The sequence below is a fragment of the Bubalus kerabau genome, chromosome 5 (assembly GCF_029407905.1).
Source record: "Bubalus kerabau isolate K-KA32 ecotype Philippines breed swamp buffalo chromosome 5, PCC_UOA_SB_1v2, whole genome shotgun sequence".
Lineage (NCBI taxonomy): Eukaryota > Metazoa > Chordata > Mammalia > Artiodactyla > Bovidae > Bubalus > Bubalus kerabau.
In genome coordinates, this window is record NC_073628.1 from 72,165,601 (window position 1) to 72,189,466 (window position 23,866).

A 23,866-nucleotide genomic window follows, 5' to 3' on the forward strand; every position below is an offset into this window, starting at 1 on the left:
GTGGCTAAGACTTCCAAAACTATGTTGAATTATAGTGGCAATGGACTTCTCTAGTAGATCAGTGGTTAAGAATATGCCTGCCAATGTAGGGTACAGGGCTCTCCAGGTGGCGCTAGTAGTAAAGAACCCACCTGCCAATGCAGGAGAGGTAAGAGACACAGGTTTGCTCTCTGGGTAGGGAAAATCCCTGTGAGGAAATAGCAACCCTCTCTAGTATTTTTGCCTGGAAAATCCCATGAATATAGGAGCCTGACGGGCTATGGTCCACAGGATTGCAAAGAGTCAGATATGATTGAAGTGCCTTAGTACAAGATTCAGGGTACATAAATTTGATCCCACATGTCCTAGATTAAATAGGGCTGTGCACAACTACCGACCCCAAGCTCTAGAGCCCACATGCCGCAACTACTGAGCACATGTGCTGCAGCTACTGAAGCCCACATGCCTAGAAGCTGTGCTCTGCAGGAGAGAAGCCACCACAACAAGTCCAAAAGTTGCAACAAAGAATAGCCCTGCTCACTGCAACTAGGGAAAGCTTGCACATAGCAACAAGACCCAGTGCAGTCAAAAATAAATTTTTTAAAAAGTGGCAAGAGTGGACATTCTTGTCTTGTTTCTGATCTTAGAGAAAATGGTGATCTTCTCTAAGAAGGTCTGGGTATGACTTTTGCTGTGGGTTTGTCATAGATGGCCTTTATGGTTTCCTCTATGCCCATTTTCTGGGGACTATTTTTTTTTTAATTTTATTTTATTTTTAAACTTTACATAACTGTATTAGTTTTGCCAAATATCAAAATGAATCCGCCACAGGTATACATGTGTTCCCCATCCTGAACCCTCCTCCCTCCTCCCTCCCCATTCCATCCCTCTGGGTCGTCCCAGTGCACCAGCCCCAAGCATCCAGTATCGTGCATCGAACCTGGACTGGCAACTCGTTTCATGCATGATATTTTACATGTTTCAATGCCATTCTCCCAAATCTTCCCACCCTCTCCCTCTCCCACAGAGTCCATAAGACTGTTCTATACATCAGTGTCTCTTTTGCTGTCTCGTACACAGGGTTATTGTTACCATCTTTCTAAATTTCATATATATGCATTAGTATACTGTATTGGTGTTTTTCTTTCTGGCTTACTTCACTCTGTATAATAGGCTCCAGTTTCATCCACCTCATTAGAACTGATTCAAATGTATTCTTTTTAATGGCTGAATAATACTCCATTGTGTATATGTACCACTGCTTTCTTATCCATTCATCTGCTGATGGACATCTAGGTTGCTTCCATGTCCTGGCTATTATAAACAGTGCTGCGATGAACATTGGGGTACACGTGTCTCTTTCCCTTCTGGTTTCCTCAGTGTGTATGCCCAGCAGTGGGATTGCTGGATCATAAGGCAGGTCTATTTCCAGTTTTTTAAGGAATCTCCACACTGTTCTCCATAGTGGCTGTACTAGTTTGCATTCCCACCAACAGTGTAAGAGGGTTCCCTTTTCTCCACACCCTCTCCAGCATTTATTACTTGTAGACTTTTGGATTGCAGCCATTCTGACTGGTGTGAAATGGTACCTCATAGTGGTTTTGATTTGCATTTCTCTGATAATGAGTGATGTTGAGCATCTTTTCATGTGTTTGTTAGTCATCTGGATGTCTTCTTTGGAGAAATGTCTATTTAGTATTTTGGCCCATTTTTTGATTGGGTCATTTATTTTTCTGGAGTTGAGCTGTAGGAGTTGCTTGTATATTCTCGAGATTAGTTGTTTGTCAGTTGCTTCATTTGCTATTATCTTCTCCCATTCTGAAGGCTGTCTTTTCACCTTGCTAATAGTTTCCTTTGATGTGCAGAAGCTTTTAAGGTTAATTAGGTCCCATTTGTTTATTTTTGCTTGTATTTCCAATATTCTGGGAGGTGGGTCATAGAGGATCCTGCTGTGATGTATGTCAGAGAGTGTTTTGCCTATGTTCTCCTCTAGGAGTTTTATAGTTTCTGGTCTTACATTTAGATCTTTAATCCATTTTGAGTTTATTTTTGTGTATGGTGTTAGAAAGTGTTCTTGTTTCATTCTTTTACAAGTGGTTGACTAGAGTTCCCAGCACTTGTTAAAGAGATTGTCTTTAATCCATTGTATATTCTTGCCTCGTTTGTCAAAGATAAGGTGTCCATATGTGCGTGGATTTATCTCTGGGCTTTCTATTTTGTTCCATTGATCTATATTTCTGTCTTTGTGCCAGTACCATACTGTCTTGATAACTGTGGCTTTGTAGTAGAGCCTGAAGTCAGGTAGGTTGATTCCTCCAGTTCCATTCTTCTTTCTCAAGATTGCTTTGGCTATTCGAGGTTTTTTGTTTTTCCATACAAATTGTGAAATTATTTGTTCTAGCTCTGGGGACTATTTTTAATCATAAATGGATACTGAATTTTATCAAAAGCTTTTCCTGTGTCTATTGAAATAATCACATGGTTTTTATTCAATTTGTTGATGTGGTTTATCATACTCACTAATTTGCAGATATTGAAAAATCTTTGCATCCTTGGCAAAAATCCCACTTGATCATGGTGTATAACCCTTTTAATATAGGCTGGATTGGAGAAGGCAATGGCACCCCACTCCAGTACTCTTGCCTGGAAAACCCCATGGACAGAGGAGCCTGGTGGGCTGCAGTCCATGGGGTAGCAAAGAGTCAGACACGACTGAGCGACTTCACTTTCATTTTTCACTTTCATGCATTGGAGAAGGAAATGGCAACCCATTCCAGTATTCTTGCCTGGAAAATCCCAGGGACGGTGGAGCCTGGTGGGCTGCCGTCTCTGGGGTCACACAGAGTCAGACACGACTGAAGCGACTTAGCATAGGCTGGATTCTGTTTGCTAGTATCTTGTTGAGGATTTTTACGTATATGTTCATCAGCAATATTGACGTATAATTCTGTGTGTGTATGTGTGTGTGGTTAGCTTTCTTTGGTTTTGGTATCATGGTGATGATGACCTCATAGATTGAGTTTGGAAGTGTTCCTTTCTCTGCAATTTTTAGGAATAGTTTCAGAATGAGAGGTGTTAAGTCTTCTCTAAATGTTTGACAGAATCCACCTGTGAAGCCATCTGGTCCAAGACTTTTTTTGTTGTTGGGAGTTTTTAAATCACAGATTCAATTTGAGATCTTAAAATTGATCTGTTCACATTTTAATTTCTTCCTGGTTCAGTCTTGGGAGATTGTACCTTTCCTAGAATTTGTCCATTTTTTCTAGGTTGTCCAGTTTATTGGCATATAGTTGGTTGTAGTAGTCTCTTATGATCCTTTGTATTTATGTGGTATCAGAAATAACTTCTTTTTCATTTCTTATTTTATTGATTTGGGCCCTTTCCCTTTTCTCTTCGATGAGTCTAGCTAAAGGTTTATCAGTTTTGTTTATCTATTCAAAGAACCAGCTTTATGTTCAAATGATCTTTTCTATGATTTTCTTCATCTCTTCATTTATTTCTGCTTTGATCTTTGTGATTTCTTTCCTTCTAACTTTGGTTTTGTTTGATATCCTTTCTCTAGTAGCTTAATCTATGAAAAAGTAGGCAAGAATATACAATGAAGAAAATAAAAATCTCTCTGATAAATGATTCTGGAAAAACTAGACAGTTAACTATAAAAGAATTATCCAACACCATAAACAAAAATAAACTCAAAATGGATTAAAGACCTAAATATAAAACCAGATACTGTAAAAATCCTAGAGGAAAACATTGGCAGAACATCCTTTGATATAAATCACAGCATTTCGTTTTGGATCTGTCACCCACAAAAAAAAAAAAAAAAAAAAAAAAAAAAACAAATGGGATCTAATTCAATTTAAAAGCTTTTAGAATTGATGCTTTCAAATTGTGGTGCTGGAGAAGACTCCTGAGATTTCCTTGGACAGCAAGGAGATCAACCAAATAAATTTAAAGGAAATTAACCCAGAATATTCACTGGAAGGACTGATGCTGAAGCTGAAGTTCCAATACTTTGGCCACCTGATGTGAAGAGCCAACCCACTGGAAAAGACTTTGGTGTTGGAAAAGATTGAGGACAGGAGGAGAAGGGGGTGACAGAGGATGAGATGGTTGGATGGCATCACTGACTCAATGGATGTCAGTATGAGCAAACCCTGGGATATAGTGAAGGACCGGGAAGTCTAAAGGACTGCAGTCCATGGGGTCACAAAGAGTCAGACATGACTTAGCAACTGAACAACAGCAAGAAAGAAAACCATGAACAAACAGCCACCTACAGAATGAGAGAAATTATTTGCAAACACAACCAACAAAGGATTATAATCTCCAAAATACACAAACAGCATATACAGTTCAATATCAAAAAACCAACAACCCAATCAAAAAATGAGCAGAAGATCTAAAAAGACATTTCTCCAAAGAAGATATACAGATGGCCAAAAGGCACATGAAAAGATAATTAGTGAGGCTCAAATAATTAGTGAGGCTCAACCTCACTAATTATTAGAGAACTGCAAATGGAAACTACAATGACATACCACATCACACCAGTCAGAATGCCCATCATCAAAAAGTCTGCTAATAATAAATTCTGGGGAGGGTGTGCAGGAAAAAAAAAAACTTCTATACCCTTGGTGAGAATGTAATTTGTTACCACCGCTATAGAGAACAGTATGGAGGTTCCTTAAAAAACTAAAATTAGATCTACCATGTGTGCAGACTCAGTTGCTTCAGTCATGCCCAACTCTTTGTGATTTCATGGACTCTAAGCTTTCAGGCTCCTCTGTCCATGGGATTTTGCTGGCAAAAATATTGGAATGGTTTGCCATGCCCTCTTTCAGGGGATCTTCCCGATCCAGGGATCAACCATGCATCTCCTGCACTGTAGGCATATTCTTTACTGCTGAGCCACTGGGGAAACCCAAGGTTATCACATGATCCTCCAATTCTACTCCTGGGCATATATCTGGAGAAAACCATAATTTGAAATGATATATGCATCCCAAAGTTCATTTCAGCACTATTTATAATAACCAAGACATAGAAGCATGGACCTAAATGTCAATGGACAGATAAATGGATAAAGAAGATGCAGTACATAGATACAATGAAATATTACTCAGCCATAAAAAAGAATGAAATAATGCCATTGGAAGCAAATAGATGCACTCACTTCCCAGATGGTGCTAGTGGTAAAGAATCTGCCTGCCAATGCAGGAGACACAAGAGATGTGGGTTTGATCCCTGGGTTGGGAAGATACCCTGGAGGAGGAAATGGCATCCCACTCCGGTATTTTTGACAGAAGAATACCATGGACAGAGGAGCCTGGCAGGCTACAGTCCACAGGGTCACATAGAGTCAGAATCAACTCAGAAATTAAGCACTATAGAAAGGCACTATATACATGGACTTAGAGATGAACATACTAAGTGAAGTAAGTCAGACAGAAAGAAAAATATATGATGTGGTTTATATGTGGAATCTAAAAAAAAATGATACAAATGAATTTATATATAAAACAGAAATAGACTCCAAGACATAGACAACCAAATATACACACACACACACACACACACACTATATATATATAAAATAGATAACCATTGAAGGCCTATTATATACCAAAGATAATTAAACTCAATATTTTCTAATAACCTATAAGGGAAAAGAATCTGAACAAATATATATATGTATGTATGTATGTATGTATATATGTTCAGTTATATAGATATGTATAACAATCACTTTCCTGTCACATGAAACACAATATTGTAAATCAACTATACTTCAATTAAACGATAAAAAAAATTTTCGAAGTTTAATCTCTTCTAAGCATTATGCCTCAGAGAAGGCGATGGCACCCCACTCCAGTACCTGCAAAATCCCATGGACAGAGGAGCCTGGTAGGCTGCAGTCCATGGGGTCGCTAAGAGTTGGACATGACTGAGAGACTTCACTTTCACGCATTGGAGAAGGAAATGGCAAGCCACTCCAGAGTTCTTGCCTGGAGAATCCCAGGGACGGTGGAGCCTGGTGGTCTGCTGTCTATGGGGTCGCACAGAGTTGGACACAACTGAAGCGACTTAGCAGCAGCAGCAGCAGCAAGCATTATGCCTCTCTAGCCTTCAATGGGGCAGTGGTATCTAGACAAATGATTGACAGTTGGCTTTCTGGGAGAAGATAAAACTTCATTTGAAGTATCTGCAGTGTTCTAATAGTATAAATATTTTCAGTATGATTGATTTCAAACTATCAACTTGATATTCACTGAAAGCCAAGTTTAAGTGTGATGTCTGCAGTCAAGACAGGAGAGCTGTTACAGAATCCGGCTCTGTCTCATCCTTGGAAGAGTGACAGTTCTTAAGGAAAGAGAAGATACTGACCAGAAACAACACTGCCAAAACCCCACGTAATAGTAAGATATAAATAATAAAAAAGGATTGTGGGAAACACTTTACGCTTTCAAGAAGGAAATGCTTAAATTCTTTATTTGACCTTCCAACTGGGAAACAGGTGATGAGAATCTTGCTATTCTTTGCTTAAATTACTTTTTCTCTTCTCATTTCAAGCATGTTGCTGACTCACCACAATTCAGTGTTTTTCTTTCTTTTCACTTGGACTACCTTTTCACTTTAAAATTGCTTTTCCTCATGCAGTGGCTTTTCTGATTTTTATTTCCATTTAGCCGTAGAGAGTCATAAATTGGCACTTTACTGTTTGTCAATAAGAGCTCTATAAACCAGTCCACGCCTAGGAGAGATATGGGATTGAGGCCTAAGATTGATTCCAGTTAGTATTTAGTTAGAATGATCACAGAAGATATTTCTTGACAAAAAACCCATTTCAAAACCTTTAAAGAAAAAAAGTGAAATACTTCCAAGTCTTTTCTACCTAAAAGTAGCTGCCAATTTTCAAAAAGCACCAGCAATGTAGCTCTATGATTTTCCTATTTTCTATGGCAGAAGAAGAATCATAATATTTATCCTGTCTAACATGACTCAGTTTGATCCATCTGCTTCCCTGACTAAATCTCTTTCAGAAATTCTCTGTACAATTTACTACCTTGAATTCACATTGAATTATACATAAGAATATTTTCCCTCTACACGTCCACTCAGTGTGGTGAGCCTTGAAAAATGTTTTTAGTAGTGTATACATAAGTTTAACGTTTAGACAAGTTTATTTGAGATCTCTTAATCATTCTTATTGTCTACACTTAAATATAGAGGATGCTTGGAGCTGTTTTTCATGGCTTCTCTGATTGTTGTTATTTTAATTAAATGTTTATGTGGTTCAATCTCACCGAAGAAGGAAAACAAACAGTATTTTTTCACACTGTGATCTGTTCTGACTTGAAAAACATGCAATATATTTTTAAATTTTGTGTCTGCTAGTATACATTATCAGAGATGAATACATCTCTGAAACGTGTGCATGACCAAGTTTTCACATCCTATTTGGTATGCTGATAATTCAGTCTGTCTGCTTTATCATCACTTTAACTTGTCTAGGCTACGAAGATCAATGGGAACTTGAAATTAACTGCAGGTAGCTATTCAAAAAGAATATTGCTGCAGATATAAAAATGAGCATGTGGTTATGAAGAAGAAAAGTCAATTTCACTGTATTATATCATGCATACATCTCTTAAAATTGCTTTATCAATATCTGATATGTGGCAAAAATAAGTAAAATAAACAAGTGGCATTCTCCTCTTCTCTACGTTCTGTCATTTCATATTAGATTTAATGAAAATACTCTGATTCAGTACATCCTGTGGAGAATAGGGAAAATATTTCCCTGTAGGTTTTGCTATTCAGTGGTTATTAAAGAGATGCTGGATAGATTTATTTTTTTTTCTAAGACATTGATTTCGCTATTATGATACTTCAATAACTGGGATTTATAGAGCAGTGTTTTCATCTGTGTAGTTTGAAGTGAGAGGAAGCTTGATGAAAGATTTAATTATTTATTGGCAAGGACAAAAGGGATTTTTATAGTTTATTAAGAAAAAGCAACGTCTTAATAAAATAAAAATATTATTTATTTCCGAGCTGTCTATAAACATGGAAATATGTCATATAGCACAATGTTTCAATCTCCTCAGAAAAATTCCTTGATATTTCTTACATAAATCAGAACAGAGTTTGTTACTTGTTCATATTTGAACTATGAGATAAAAATTACCAACAAGAAAGTTAAACTCCATATAGATTTAGAATGATAGAAAAACATTGGTAATATGCATAGATATTAGAGAAATTTCAAAGAAAGATTACAATAGAGCAGATTGAAAGAGAAATGCACTCGATTTGAATACAGAAAAGGGCCATAAGGGGCTGTATCTTGGCGCCTACTCTGCAGCTACTGAAAACTGCACTTTCTAAAGTCCACATACAGAACCTGGTAACTTGTATTAACTAGTAATAGCAATAATAATTTAATCTGAAAAAATACTGCTGCTGCTGCTAAGTCACTTCAGTCGTGTCCGACTCTGAGCGTCCCCATAGACGGCAGCCCACCAGGCCCCACCTCCCTGGGATTCTCCAGGCAAGAACACTGGAGTGGGTTGCCATTTCCTCCTCCAATGCATGAAAGTGAAATGTGAAAGTGAAGTCGCCCAGTTGTGTCTGACTCTTAGAGACCCCGTGGACTGCAGCCTACCAGGCTCCTTCATAGATGGCTGGTAAAGTAAGAATAGACAATGGTCCACCTGCTAACACAGGAGAAATGGGTTCAATCCCTGATCCGGGAAGATCCCACATGACTAGGAGCAACTAAGTCAGTGCACCACAACTCGAGCCTGAGAACCACAATGACTGGGCCTAGGTGCTGCAACTACTGAAGCCCACGTGCCCTAGAGTTCATGCTCGGCACCAGGAGAAGCCACTGCAATGAGAAGCCTGCACACCACAACCAAGAGTAGCCCCCACTCACCACAACTATTGAACGTTTGTGCAGCAACAAAGATCCAATACAGCCAGGAGGAAAAACAACAAAACAACAACAAAACTGATCAGAGATAAGCAAAGCAAATGGATATTTCAAACCCTTTGCAATTATATGATTTAGAAGAAGAAAATGAATAGGATCATGTGGAGCTCTTGTTCTACTCTTTATGCTAAGAGAATATGGTTGAAATTCTGCGACCTTCATTCTGGTTTCTTCAAAAGACAGTAGAGTACTTTAGACATTGGATAAATATTCAAATTCTAGGCACTTATGTAAGTGGTCTCTGTGCATTAAAAGTGTGTGTGTGTATGTGTGTGTGTGTGTTGTGTTATACACAGTGTCTGTGTGTGTGTGTCCTGGTGTGCTTATCACTTTAAATGTCTGCCTATTTATTCAACTAAATAATGGCAAGCTTCTAAGAACAGGATTTGAGGTTACATATTATGACCACTTAGATAAGGAATCAAAAGTATGTTCTCCAACCAGTATTTACCAGAACTTTGAAAAATTCTTAGAAAAATCACAGTTAATAATAGAACAACCCCTTATTCCTTATTTGCTATAACTCCCTTAAAAAATTTGGAGAGGCTGGGGCATTAGCACCAGAGGACTCAGGCATTCTTTGGTCAGCTGGCCAATAACCACACATTGTACCAACATTCTTCCTTTTCTTACTTCAAACACTAATTTATACAGGTGTCAGCAAAGATAATATGCTAAGCACATCCCCAACTCAAGATTCAGTTATGCTAAATGATCATCAGGGGTTAGATTTTAGAAACTAAGAATCAGAGGGGTTTACTTCCTTATTTTATCATCTCCTTAGAATTTTACATTGAAAGTGGATGCAGATCAGTTGCTGAAACCTGACACCTCATTACAATGAAGCTAAGAACAGTGCGACTTGTGAGTGGTAGAATAAGACCAGTTGGAACTTTGTTGACAATTTGCTAGCATTTCATCAAGAATCTCACATTCCTGGTGATGGTTAAAAGGTGGATAGCCTAGAAATGGCTATTCTTGCATGGGAAACAAAATGTGTGGGTAAAATGCCTCTGGTGTATTCATTTTCCAAGAAAGAAATGGCGAAAAGGATAGTCACATATGGCATCATCATATATGGTAAATGGTTTCTGTTTGATTGGTCTCTTGTGAAAACATACCCATCTGATTGATACAACATAGTGTACACAAGGCGTGGCTGAGAAGAAAGAGGAATTGCCTGAATACTGATAGCATTACACCATTAGCAGCTACAGAGCTGGGATTCTAGCGTATGTGGCCAGACCATGGTGCCTAGATGGCTGATCTCTGGGCTGTAGGAGGTCAAGAGAGATATAATGCTAACCAGTCAATCATATTTTGGCAGGCAAGACCAGGGCTAGAAATGGAAAATAAATGGAGGGCCTCTGAAGAGAAAATGGTCATTAACTATCTTGAAACTTTTGCAGAGTAACACAAACATGAGATCCTCATATTTCAAATCTTTATTGCATGTATATATAATTATTTTACTATAGTAAGAATAAAATAGCAAAATAAGGCAGAGATGCTATATACTCACATAGAAAATTAGCTATTGATGGAAAATGTTTACATTTGAATAGCAATCAAAACTGAAATTTAGTTTTTTTCCTCTATTTTCAATTTCTTTTAAGAGGCTTTTGAATTGTGCAATCAGTGTCAATTTTTCCCTAAAATGCCACGCAAGCAATGAAGTCAATATACATCTTCTATAAGCAAATACATTATTTATTTGACGCACCAGGTAAAATACAAAGCCTGTTAAGAGTAATTCTATCGTACTGGGATTTATTTTGGTCTGATTTACTTTAAACATGCTGATTATTCACTTTTTTTCTTATGTATCTACGTCACCTGCATTATTGTGCTCAGCCACTCAGCTGTGCCTGACTCTTTGCAACCCCATGGACTGTAGCCCACCCGGCTCTATGCCCATGGGATTTCCCAGACAAGAATACTAGAATGGGTTGCCATTTCCTTCTCCAGGGGATCTTCCCCACCCAGGGATGAAACCCACATCTCATTTGTCTCCTGCATCAGCAGGTAGATTTTTTTACCACTCAGCCACCGGAGAAGCCTTTATCTATATTAACATGTTCCCAATTATTATTCATAAAAACAATAAATAGTAATATAGTCAGTTTACCCAGTATTGAAGCTTAGAATGAAGGTGTCACCTTTATTTTTTTCAGTAAAAAATGGTTATAAAAAACCTTAATATATAAAACAAATAAAAATGAAGCTTTTTAAATGATGCAAGCCCAGAACTTCCATACACTTGATCTCTCTCTTCATGAAGCTAGGAGTTGAAAATTACATCTATTTTAGAGCGATTGGAAATAACAAGTTCTTGTCCTCTATCATTCAAAAATATAGTGTTCTCTGTGTAACCTCAGTCTCCTTATCAATAAACTAGTGTTAGAAGGTGGAAAAGATCCCTTTTAAAGGGATCTTATAAAGACAAGCACATCAAAAAATCTGATGAAAGCCTGTTGTAAAACTGTTTTGGTATTTTTAGTTTTTTAAATTATTGCATTTAAAATGTTGTGAACAATTAAGCATGTATTGGGTTGGACAAAAATGTTGTTTTTAAAATCTTATAGACAAAACCTGAACGAACTTTTTGGCCAACCCAATATAACTGAATTATTTTTGTTGTACACCTGAAACCAACGCATCATTGTAAACTAAGCATAATTTTTCCAAAAACATGTTGTGACCAAACAAAAATATTTCCTTCCTCTTGTGACTCCAAAGAGTCCTTAGAACGTGGCATGGAAAGAAAATGTTAGCTGTATCATCATCATTTCTCATGTCTGATACAGGTTTTATAAGATTTGTCCTACAGAGATAGAGGTTATCATTGTCCCATGAATTACTTGTGGATATGCTGGTCTCAGGGTACCTTTACACTGACAAAAACAATGAAAAGCAATTATGCAGGGCAGATGGTTTTAGAGTGAAATGGTATGCTGCCTAAAACCATATGTATGAAATCTTATTTTGTTTCCTCAAAAACAAAATATGGGAAATCTGTTAAATAATTTATGTAGTCATCTTATTCTAATAAGGTGAACAAGAAAAGTAGAGGCTCTTATCAATAATACTGTCTTTGAATTTTTATTTTTGAAGATGAGAAAAGGTTCCATTCAAAAAGTTTTTTACTGTGGCCATTGAGCCATGCTTAAAAACAGATTTAGTGAAGGAGACATGATGTACATGTACTCATAGCACAAAATAAAACAATATCAACTCATGTCTTTGTGACTGAATTGACTACAATCCAAGTATTCAACTTTTGCTTAGGTGAATCCTTTTAAAAATATTAAAGCATTTTATTTTTCAGTTCCACTCCAACTAATTTTCATGAGTCATTCTCATTTTCTTTCATCTTGTGATTTTTGTGACATTAGAGACATCTTGTTGACCTCAACATGCCCTCACATTTATGAAATTGACTCTTTTGAGGCCCACTTGTCCTAACTTGTGCTCATTGCTATTCATGACTCCTGCTGAATGGGCAGTAGCACAGTAACTCTCACCTTCCTCTGAATCCTAGCAACGAGCCACATAGCAACAGTCATAGGTGTATTTTGGAACCAGAAAATGTGCCATGGTAATAAATTTGAACTTCATTCCAATGAATATTGATTGATAACCAGTTTCATCAATATTAACACTGCATCCTTAAATCTGTGAGTTGAATGTTGGTATAAACCTGGCAGGCCAGAGGTTGGTAGGTTTGAACAAATAAGCAAATCTTCTAGGGAATGTACTACTTAAGTCTGTTAGCCCTACTAGGAAGATCTTGCTTACTTCATGCTCTAACAACATACTGCTGCTGCTGCTGCTGCTCTCACTTCAGTGGTGTCCGACTCTGTGTGACCCCATAGACGGCAGCCCACCAGGTTCCCCCGTCCCTGGGATTCTCCAGGCAACAACACTGGAGTGGGTTGCCATTTCCTTCTCCAATGCATGAAAATGAAAAGTGAAAGTCAAGTCGCTCAGTCATGTCCGACTCAGCGACCCCATGGACTGCAGCCTACCAGGCTCCTCTGTCCATGGGATTTTCCAGGCAAGAGTATTGGAGTGGGGTGCCATTGCCTTCTCTGAACAACATACTAGATACTTCTTAGTTTCTTTCAGAGGTGGCTGACATATTGTTATGGGCCACTATCTTTTCTTAGACATTAATATCATATTTTCTTTGATCAAAAGATGTCCATGATGAATTTAACATGCAAAGTATTCTAAAACAGCATTGATGAAATCATCCAAGCTTTAATGTTGACACCAATTGTATTATTCATCATCAATATTCTGGTGGTGCTATTTGATTATTGTTGTTGCTGTTTACTCACTAAGTAATGTCTGAGTCTTTGCAATCCTATGGACTATAGCCCACCAAGTTCCTCAGTCCTCCACTGTCTCCTAGAGTTTGCTCAAATTCATGTCCGTTGAGTCAGGGATGCTATATAACCATCTCATCCTCTATTGCCCCCTTCTCCTTTTGCTTTCAATCTTTCCCAGCTGCTGCTGCTGCTAAGTCACTTCAGTTGTGTCCGACTCTGTGCGACCCCATAGACAGCAGCCCACCAGGCTCCCCCATCCCTGGGATTCTCCAGACAAGAACTCTGGAGTGGGTTGCCATTTCCTTCTCCAAAGCATGAAAGTGGAAAGTGAAAGTGAAGTCGCTTACTCATGTCCAACTCTTTGCGACCCCGTGGACTGCAGCCTACTGGGCTTCTCTGTCCATGGGATTTTCCAGGCAATGGTACTGGAGTGGGTGGCCATTGCCTTCTCCATCTTACCCAGCACCAGCATCTTTTCCAATGAGTAGGCTGTTTGCATCAGGTGGCCAAAGTATTTTATTATACTTTGAAGCTAAATACCAGAAAATATGGCAGATGAGGTTGGCTAGAAGTATAACTCTACTAACTGTATGCTTTATCAAATGTCATAGTCTTTGGGACATAACAGCTTTTAAGACTGTTATTGGCCCCACAACAATCACGAACACAGCACACTTTGATCAACTCCCTCTTTTTTTTTTTTTTTTTTGAAGACAGAATAAAAGCATCTTCACACATAAAGGAAAACTGAATGTCTGTTAAATGTCTTCAAATACCCTGAAACCATCATTTTACTGTGGTCTGTACAAGAGCTAATTTTTTTCTGTGTAACAAACTATTCCAAGTCTTAGTGCTTTGATATGACAGCTATTTATTTGCTAACAATTCCACAGTTCAGAAATTTGGGTTCAGCTCAACTGAGATGGATAGAGTATGCTTGATACAGTTTTGGCTGGGCTCACTCTGACATCTGTTGTCAACTAGCCATAGAAAAGTCTCACTTGTATGCCTGGTGGTGGCATGGCTATCAGCAGGGATAATGCAAGTAAGTGGGCATCTCCTACTCATCAGCTAGTAGACTACACCAGGCGACTACACCTGGCTGGTTCACATGCGGTGGCCATAGGGTGCTCAAGTGCAGCAAGTGAGGGCAACTGCCAATGTAGGTAAGCACTATTCCAGCCTCTTCCTGGCTCAAGTGTGGTAACATCCCTTTGGCCCAAGTCAGTCCCATGGTCAAAGTCAGATTCCTAGGGTGGAGAAATAGACTCCACTTCTACATGGAAGTAAGGTCCAAGTCACATTGCAAAAGGTGTTTACATGAAGATGCAAACAAACAAACATAAAATAGTGCCAGTTTTGCAACTGAATGCAACTCAAATTCTTGATTATTGACAACAGTAGTGAATCAGACTGTGTGGATTTGGACCCCAGAGCCATCAAGAACTTTCTATTGGGCCTTGGACAAATTCTGTGGCCTATCTGTGCAAAACATCCCTCATATATTAACAAATATACTTTCTCAGGATCTTCTCATAGGGAAATATAAAGATTAAGTCAACTACATCTCACATGCTTTGAAGAGCACTTGGCATGCAATAAGATATCAATAAATGTCAGCTATTATTATCTTGGGAATAGAAGTAATGTTATTAAGGATTAATATGTGCTAGCTTTAAGCCTGAGCTGAACCTCCCCATCAACATAGTCTGCTCACAGTCATGTTCATAGTCATGCACACATCATTTGCTGTTATCTAAGTCTTACATCTTGTCCATCACATCATCATTTTCACATTCAGATTTCTTCATTAATAGCACAGTGTTGGCTTTATCAACTGTTACAGTGCTTCTTTTTTTTTTTTAATGGAATTCCTATGATTTGGGCCCTGGTTGAACTTTTTGTCCTTGGAGCACACCAAACCTGTTTCAAAGTCAAGGACTTCACACTTGATCTTCTCTACTGGGAGCACTTTTATCCCTCTCTTCCCATGATTGACTCCATCTCATGATTCAGATCTCATTTCAAATATCACTTCTCAAAAATGATATCTCCGACCATAAGGCCAAAAGGAATCCCTCCCCTGTATTACATGAGCTCTTTATCACTTGGTCAGTTTTATACACTACTCTGCACACATTACTCTAAAAATGTTTGTCATCCTCCCCCACTTGAAAGGAAGCTCATTAGTGCAGGAACTAAGTCTATTGCTTGGTAGGTATATATTCCTAACACCTAGAGGTATGTCCCATACATGACAGGTTTTCAATAAATATTTGATAAACTACAGAAAACATGCTCTAGTTCTATGTATTCTACTGTTCTTGACACTGCATTTACTCTGAGTTGACTCTTAGTAAATGTCTGTTTAATAAAGAAGGCATAACTTACTCAGCTTGTCTGTATACTGGCATTTTATGCAGGTCATTAGTTATTGACCTCCATAAACTCATTAAGAATGAGTTTTATATTCAAAATCAGAACTAAAACATCAAGCTGGAAGGGATGCTAAGGACCCAAGGAAACTTGTGTAATATAAAACAAAAGAAATGGATATGCTTGAAAGCAGTAATTCAGTTAGGTCTCTATTATCTGTGCTAATGAAGAAGAGCAATGAAGCAGATGATCCATAGCAACAGATAATGAAAAACTATTTGCAGTTAACTCTGGAATACATTACTGAGAGTCCCTAACTTGTAAACAGGTTATGTTCCAAAAGGTCGCTTGTAAATAGGTTATTTTGGATGCAGAATTCATTTTTCAAGAAATAATATAGCTGATTTATAGTGCTAACTATTTAGTAACTAAAAGACAGTTAGAACATACTATATACAATTTTGGTAGAAACACATGGCTTCCAATTTTCAGATAGAGAAGTCTGGAATCTGTCCTCACTGCTATGAACCTGCTTCTTCCCACCCAGTCCAGAGGGAGCAAAAATTTCTTCCCTATCTCTGCTACCTTGAGCCCCAAAGCAAAGTCTCAGAAAGTTACACTTCAAAGAAGGATGTGGTGAGTGGTGGGGCAGAGTCTGGGAGTGAAGGTTGGGGCTCTGAGAAGGTTTGAGGGTGTAGGACTACCATTATGAGAAATTCTGTGCCAGCTGCATGGAGACCCCCTTTGTAATGAGCCCTCTGGAGGCAGGCAGCCTTCTGAAAGTCAGGTGCCCAATACAGAGGGTGAGAGATCTTTGGGAACGACCTTGACATTGCTCCATGCATCATATTTCAGACTAATTTTAGAACTTGCAGATTAAGAATAGATTACAAAGTGTTAGAATTTTATGAGAGAAACTATAAAAGGAAACAAGAATGCTAACATTCATAATAACAAAAGAGTGAAACAGCTCAAATATTCATTACCTTGAATAGACATCAGGGGAATAGATGTTAACTGTAGAATATAAACAAAATTAAACATTACTGAACAACTAAATTGTAGTATAAGTAAACTATAGTATCAGAAGATATTTTACAATATAACATTAGTGATAAGATACATCCAAAATTACATGTACTATGTTGTTTTGGTATAAAGTTAAATGCAACTAAAATAACCATAACATGTATAAATGTGACATAATTATATAAAAGAAATCAAGGGAGTGATAAATCTGGAAGCTGGGTAATAGCAATCTTGGGTGGGGCAAGAATAGAGCTGGAGGACCTATGGGTCAATGCAGGTTATTATTATGGACAATATTTTTACGCTTTGTCCTGAATGCTGAATGTTCTTTTTATTGCCATAATACTATCTTTTAAACAATATTTATTATTATATCATCTATATATTAAGTCTTTAAAAGTCACTGTTTCTTGGTGTTTTGTTTTGTTTGTGTTCTTTTTTATTTGTTAATGATGCTCCAGGCACATAAAATGAATTTTAAATAGAGTGGTCATGATACATTTCATTGATTAGATGATACCTGAGCAAAGTTGAAGGAAAGTTGGAGAACTAGTCATGAGGTTAACTTTCTTTACTTTTTAAGAAAAAGGTAAAGAAGCCAGGATAGCTTGAGAGGAGTATGTAAAATAGTAAACAGTAGGAGATGAGGTCAGGGAAATAACAAAGAAGGCAGACTCCCGGGGCCTTGTATATGCCATCGAATAGTCTTTGCCTTTACTGTTCTGGTGTGTGTGTTTAGAGAGAGATTGGAGGTTTTAAGCAGATGACTGTTATGGTCTGAGTTAGGTCATAAAAGAATCACTGTGGATACTGTATTAAGGAGAGCATGTGTTGGGAGATGAGTGGCAAGATGGAAAGAGATCAAGAGGAATCCATTAGGAGCTTTTTTAATTGAAAAGTGATGGGATTCAGAACATGGTAGTAGCAGTGGAGATGTTGAAAGGTGGTCAAATCTGTAGATATGAACAAAGAGAAAAATCAAGATGACTCCAAGGCTTAGGACTCAGCAGTGGAGGAATGGAGTTGTCATCGGCTGATATGGGGAAGACTGTGAGAGGGATAGGTTTTGGGGAGAGATGACCAGAAATTCTGTTTTAAATTTAAGATCGTATCAGGTATTCAATGCACATTTTAAAGTAGGCAATATAAAAATAATAATAAAGTAGGCAACATAATATCTGAGTCTGGATTTCAGGAGAGGAAGAAGAGAGAAAACTGGGAATCTTCCATATTCTAGATGATATTTACAGATTGGGCTTGGATGACATCACTGTGTGATCATCCATCATTTAAATTTATCACCAGAAATGGAAAGAAAAATGTGCTTTTATATTCATTACCCAGGCTGGAAAAAATTTTTTTCACAATGAATTTTAGTTTCTATAATCTTTTAATACTCTTTTCCACCAAGGTGTCAAAGTCAGAATGCATACCTATGCTCATACCGAAATTAAATAGTATCTCTTACCAATCCTGCTCAAAATGAATGAAATACTTCATTGGTTTTTTTTATTATTGTTTATTTCTTTGTTCCTATGATTTATATTACTTTTCCAAATCAAGGCTGATTGCCTAAGGCCCTTTGAATGTTGCCAACAATTTACTCTGGTAAAATAAAACTTTATATTTCGAACACACTTTTGTTATCTGTTATTTTATTGTCTAATTCAAATTCCTTCCTCACTGGGAAGTGCATTGCTTCATCTCCATTTAGAATTGCAATTTGAACTCTAGAAAGAAACAAATCCCTCAAGGCCATTAGGATGTTGGCACACTATCTTACCAGTAATGAGAAAGGCAGGACAGCCAATCAACTGTCTTCTATTTACCTAGACTATTGACACTGTGTCTAACTGCCATAGCGTTAAAAAGAGGAGGTCTTGTTCTACTAATCTCATATCCTACACATGCTCTCTGGTGTATTAAATATTGCTTCTCTCCCCTCAGATGCATCTTAAATACACAAAGAGAGAAAAATTTCAAAGTAAAACAAAATAAGGACTTGTTCTAACAAACAATAAATTCCTGGTAGGTAAAATATCTGTTAATATTCTTTCTGTATCAAATTTGTGAGTTTTCCAAAGATCCTTGATATTTTCAATATTATATTTTTATATTGATCACTCCCTTTTAGTATAGTCTCAAATTCTATTCCCCATGAATGCTGCTCCTTGACCCATTTTTCTCCTAGAGTGTTTTACATGTTTTCAGTTTTTTTTAAAGATACTTTTCAATATTAACAGTGATTGTAGGTCTTTGAAATGCTAATTTATCCTGATAAATATGCTTTTGAAGTCATTTATCAAATGGTGTTGGTAAATAAATTTTTATAGAAATGTGCCTGGGATATGAAATACATTCCTGAATATGTTTGATATCCAAAACTTTAAAAATTTATAATAGTACTACTATATTGGGTTTTCCTGGTGGCCCAAATTGTAAAGAATCAGTCTAGAATGGAGGAGACCCAGGTCTGATTCCTAGGTCAGGAAGACCCCCTGGAGAAGGAAATGGCAACCCACTCCAGTATTTTTACCTGGAGAATCCCCTGGACAAAGGAACCTGTCAGGATACTGTCCATGGGGCTGCACAGAGTCGGACACGACTGAGTGACTAACACCTTTACTACTGTATTATTGGATTGCCATATCATAGCATTCACTGTTTGGACTATAATTATTTCTGCTTCACTTTAAAATGTGGATTTTATATTAACCTCCTTATTTCAGTCTCTTTCTTCCAAAGCAGTGAGCTTAGTACCACTGAGTGTTATCATTGCATGTATGAGGAACTGCAGAAGAGATTAGAACGCAAGTCTGCAGAACTAACAAGTCTATACCTGGGCAAGGAAGATTTAGACTTTATAATGTCGCTAGAAATTAGACATGGTTTAAGCAGTGGTGTATATAGAATGCTGGACTTTGAGTCAGTAGATCACAACTTAAATTTATCCTCTGTGTTCCCTTGAGCAAGTGCCTTTTCTCCTGGAGTCTTTTTCTTTTTAATAGATAGTTAAGAAATGAAAATGCACTTCACAGTTGAATGTGTCAGGGCTGGATAGACTGAGAAGGAACATGGGGATGCCAAAATTAAATATGGACCTGGAGACGGCTAAAGCAGTAGAGACAGCTGTGAGGGCATATCAGTGGGAAGAGGACCTGGTCATCTGCCACTATTATCAGAACTTAGTGCTTTAGATCAGAAATGGCAGCAGCAAGTCAGCCATGTTGGAAACTGGTCATCTAAAGTCTAGGCTCTGATAGTGGAACAGAAGGCCAAGGTCTTGAATGGACAGTGTATTTTGACTGTCCAGATACTTTCAATAATGAGTTGGTACATACTTGACTCAAACACAATGAGGAGGGCATATTCTCTACATTACTGGAGGCAAACATGAGTTATCCTATACATGTGTTATTTATGTGCATACTTGGGATTCTATGGCCAAAGACCCAAGACATGTCTCATCCCTGTGTTGTTAATACTCATCCCAGGATCAGGCAGTAGGGAAGACTTCCTGGGACGCTAATATGAGGAAGCTGGGACTAATAACACAATACTCTGTTTCGGGGCTTCCCAGGTGGCTCAGTGGTAAAGAAACCGCCTGCCAATGCAAGAGACAAAGGAGAAGATCCTGGCTTGGGAAGATCCCCTGGAGAAGGAAATGGCAACCCACTCCAGTATTCTTGTCTGGGAAATCTCATGGACAAAAGAGCCGGGTGGGTTGTAATTCAGGGGTTGCAAGGAGTCAGACATGACTGAGCATCCACACATGCACTCTGGGGTTTTTGTTTGTTTGGTTGGTTTTTAAACCTACCTTTGACAATTTCTGTTAAACAGCACCACATTTTGCCATATATGAGTACTTATTTTACCTCTTTTCAAATGCAAGAGTTATACAATTCTACTGGGCATCTGAGTTTTACATGACAGATATTTAATTTATAATATAGCTATAGCCTATATGATAATGAATATATAAAGAATGTTTTTTAGCTTCAAATAGGTCCCAAAGAATTGCAGTGACAAAGAATCCTCAAACTACTGCACAACTGCACTCATCTCACATGCTAGTAAAGTAGTGCTCAAAATTCTCCAAGCCAGGCTTCAGCAATACATGAACCATGAACTTCCAGATGTTCAAGCTGGTTTTAGAAAAGGCAGAAGAACCAGAGATCAAATTGCCAACATCTGCTGGATAATGGAAAAAGCAAGAGAGTTCCAGAAAAACATCTATGTCTGCTTTATTGACTATGCCAAAGCCTTTGACTGTGTGGATCACAATAAACTGTGGAAAATTCTGAAAGAGATGGGAATGCCAGACCACCTTACCTGTCCCCTGAGAAATCTGTATTCAAGTCACGAAGCAACAGTTAGAACTGGACATGGAACAACAGACTGGTTTCAAATCAGGAAAGGAGTACATCAAGGCTGTATATTGTCACCCTGCTTATTTAACTTACATGCAGAGTACATCCTGAGAAATGCTGGGCTGGATGAAGCACAAGCTGGAATCAATATTGATGGGAGAAATATCAATGACCTCAGATATGCAGATGATACCACCCTTATGGCAGAAAACAAGGAAGAACTAAAAAACCTCTTGATGAAAGTGATGAGGAGAGTGAAAAAGTTGGCTTAAAACTCAACATTCAGAAAACTAAGATCATGTCAACCTGCCCCATCACTTCATGGCAAATAGATGGGGAAACAGTGAAAACACTGACAGACTTTACTTGTGGGGGCTTGAAAATCACTGCAGATGGTGACTGCAGCCATGAAATTAAAAGAAGTTTGGTCCTTGGAAGAAAAGTTATGACCAACCTAGATAGCATATTAAAAAGTAGAAACATTACTTGACCAACAAAGGTCTATCTAGTCAAAGCTATGGTTTTTCCAGTGGTCATGTATGGATGTGAGAGTTGGACTATAAAGAAAGAAAGCTGAGCACCAAAGAATTGATGCTTTTGAACTGTGGTGTTGGAGAAGACTCTTAAGAGTCCCTTGGACAGCAAGGAGATCCAACCAGCCCATCCTAAAGGAAATCAGTTCTGAATATTCATTGGAAGGACTGATGCTGAAGGTAAAACTCCAATACTTTGGCCACCTGATGCAAAGAACTGACTCATTTGAAAAGACCCTGGTGCTAGGAAAGATTGAAGGCAGGAGAAGGGGATAACAAAGGATGAGATAGTTGGATGGCATCACTGACTCAATGGACATGCGTTTGAACAAGCTCTGGGAGTTGGTGATGGACAGGGAGGCCTGGCATGCTGCATTCCATAGTGTCGCAAAGAGTTGGACATGACTGAGTGACTGAACAGATGTCTTCCAAACTTTTGTGTCTTTATGCCTATATTCTTCTTCACTCGTCTTCATGGCTCATGTTCCCACCAGGTAATTTCTTAAATGTTGCCTTTTTCAAAGCCTTCTTTGGCCACCCTACTTAAAACTGCAATACCCTACTGCCCCAGAGCTCCTACTTTTGGTGATTTATCCCCATGCCATGATATATGTATCTCTATAGACTGAGGGCAGGAGGAAAAGGAGGTGACAGAGAATAAGATTGTTGGATGGCATCATCAACTCAATGGACATGAATTTGAGCAAACTCTGGGAGATAGTGAAGGACAGGGAAGCCTGGTGTGTTGCAGTCCATGGGGTCACAAAGAGTTGGACATGACTGAGCAACTGAACAACTTACCCATCATCGAATATAATACATTTATTTATTTATTGTTTATTTATTACCTTCCTAAAGCGAAAGCTCTATGAGAACAAATTAACTGTTTCACTCACTGCTATATTCCCAAGACAGTACAGTACTTAGCAGTGCTTAATGACAGTCATCTATTACATATTCTATTAAATTAATAAAATGACATAAACATGAAACCACCTAATACAAGGCCTTGAATAAAATCATATAGACTTGCTACTCCAATTGCAGCCCCGAGGGCCAGTAACATCAGTGTCACATAGAAACTGTTTAGAAATGCAGTCTGAACAGCTCAATGCCAGAGGTACTGAATCAGAATCTGCACTCTAACCCCCAGGAGAGCTGCTCATTACAGTTTGGGCAGCATGTGTAGATTAAGTACTCAATGAATGTTTCCTGGATCTAAATGCTAATATTAACAGCTGTAGGCTAGCAACGTGTAGATACTTGTGGTCTTTTTAAATTAATACATTTTAGAATAATGAGCAAAGAAAATCAATGATGGAAAGGAGCAGTGGACTTTAATTGTTTAATGTTCTACTATATACCATTTTGATTCACCTGGAAGGTCGCACACCAGTAGAATTATTTGAAGGCCATAATCCTTTAATGAAGACTTAAAAGGAGATATAAGGAAGATAAGGCATAAAAATAAAAAAATTTAAAAATAAATATTGTATATTACAATTCATCGATAAAGTCAACAGAAAACGTTTTATAAGAATTAAGATGATTAAACAGAGGACTATATTATATAGGTAATGCCATATACTTTGATCCTTTCAACCCTCAGTGCCCTGGGGCTATTTCTAAATCTTGCACATGTAAAAGTACAAAAACAGAGACACTTTTAGAAAATCAATGTTCTTCTATCCTACTTGGATTTCTGCTTATTATTTATATGCTGTGCATTTGTTTCTAGGACTACTGAGGCTGAGAAAATGGTAATAATTAGAGTGCCCAAAATGGTTCCAGTGAATAAACAAATCAATCAATCAATATGAGGCCTTAGATAATACAGTGGGGGCCTTGAATAATGTAATTACCGTAAAATTCTTTGAGAAAAATCACAGTGAGTTGTCAAACTGAACGGTGGTAGGAAACAAGAGAAAGCTACCCTGTCGGTCTGAACGAGAGACTGCCAATGGAAAACTAAGTATAACAGCAACTTTATTCTCAGGTATATATGTGGCTGGCTTCCTCTCTCCCATCCAATAATCTGGGTATTAATTAAACTAAAGGACCATAAAAAGTTTGAAAACTGAGCCACACAGGAGCCTACTGTGTATCTTTCCATTATTTAAAAATGTTTACTTTTACATTTGTACATCTTTATCATTAGCTTACTCAAAATATTTTAAAGCACATTTTATGAGCTCAAAAATCACAAATATGGTAAATGAGCATTATATTATGTTAAATTTTAATGTT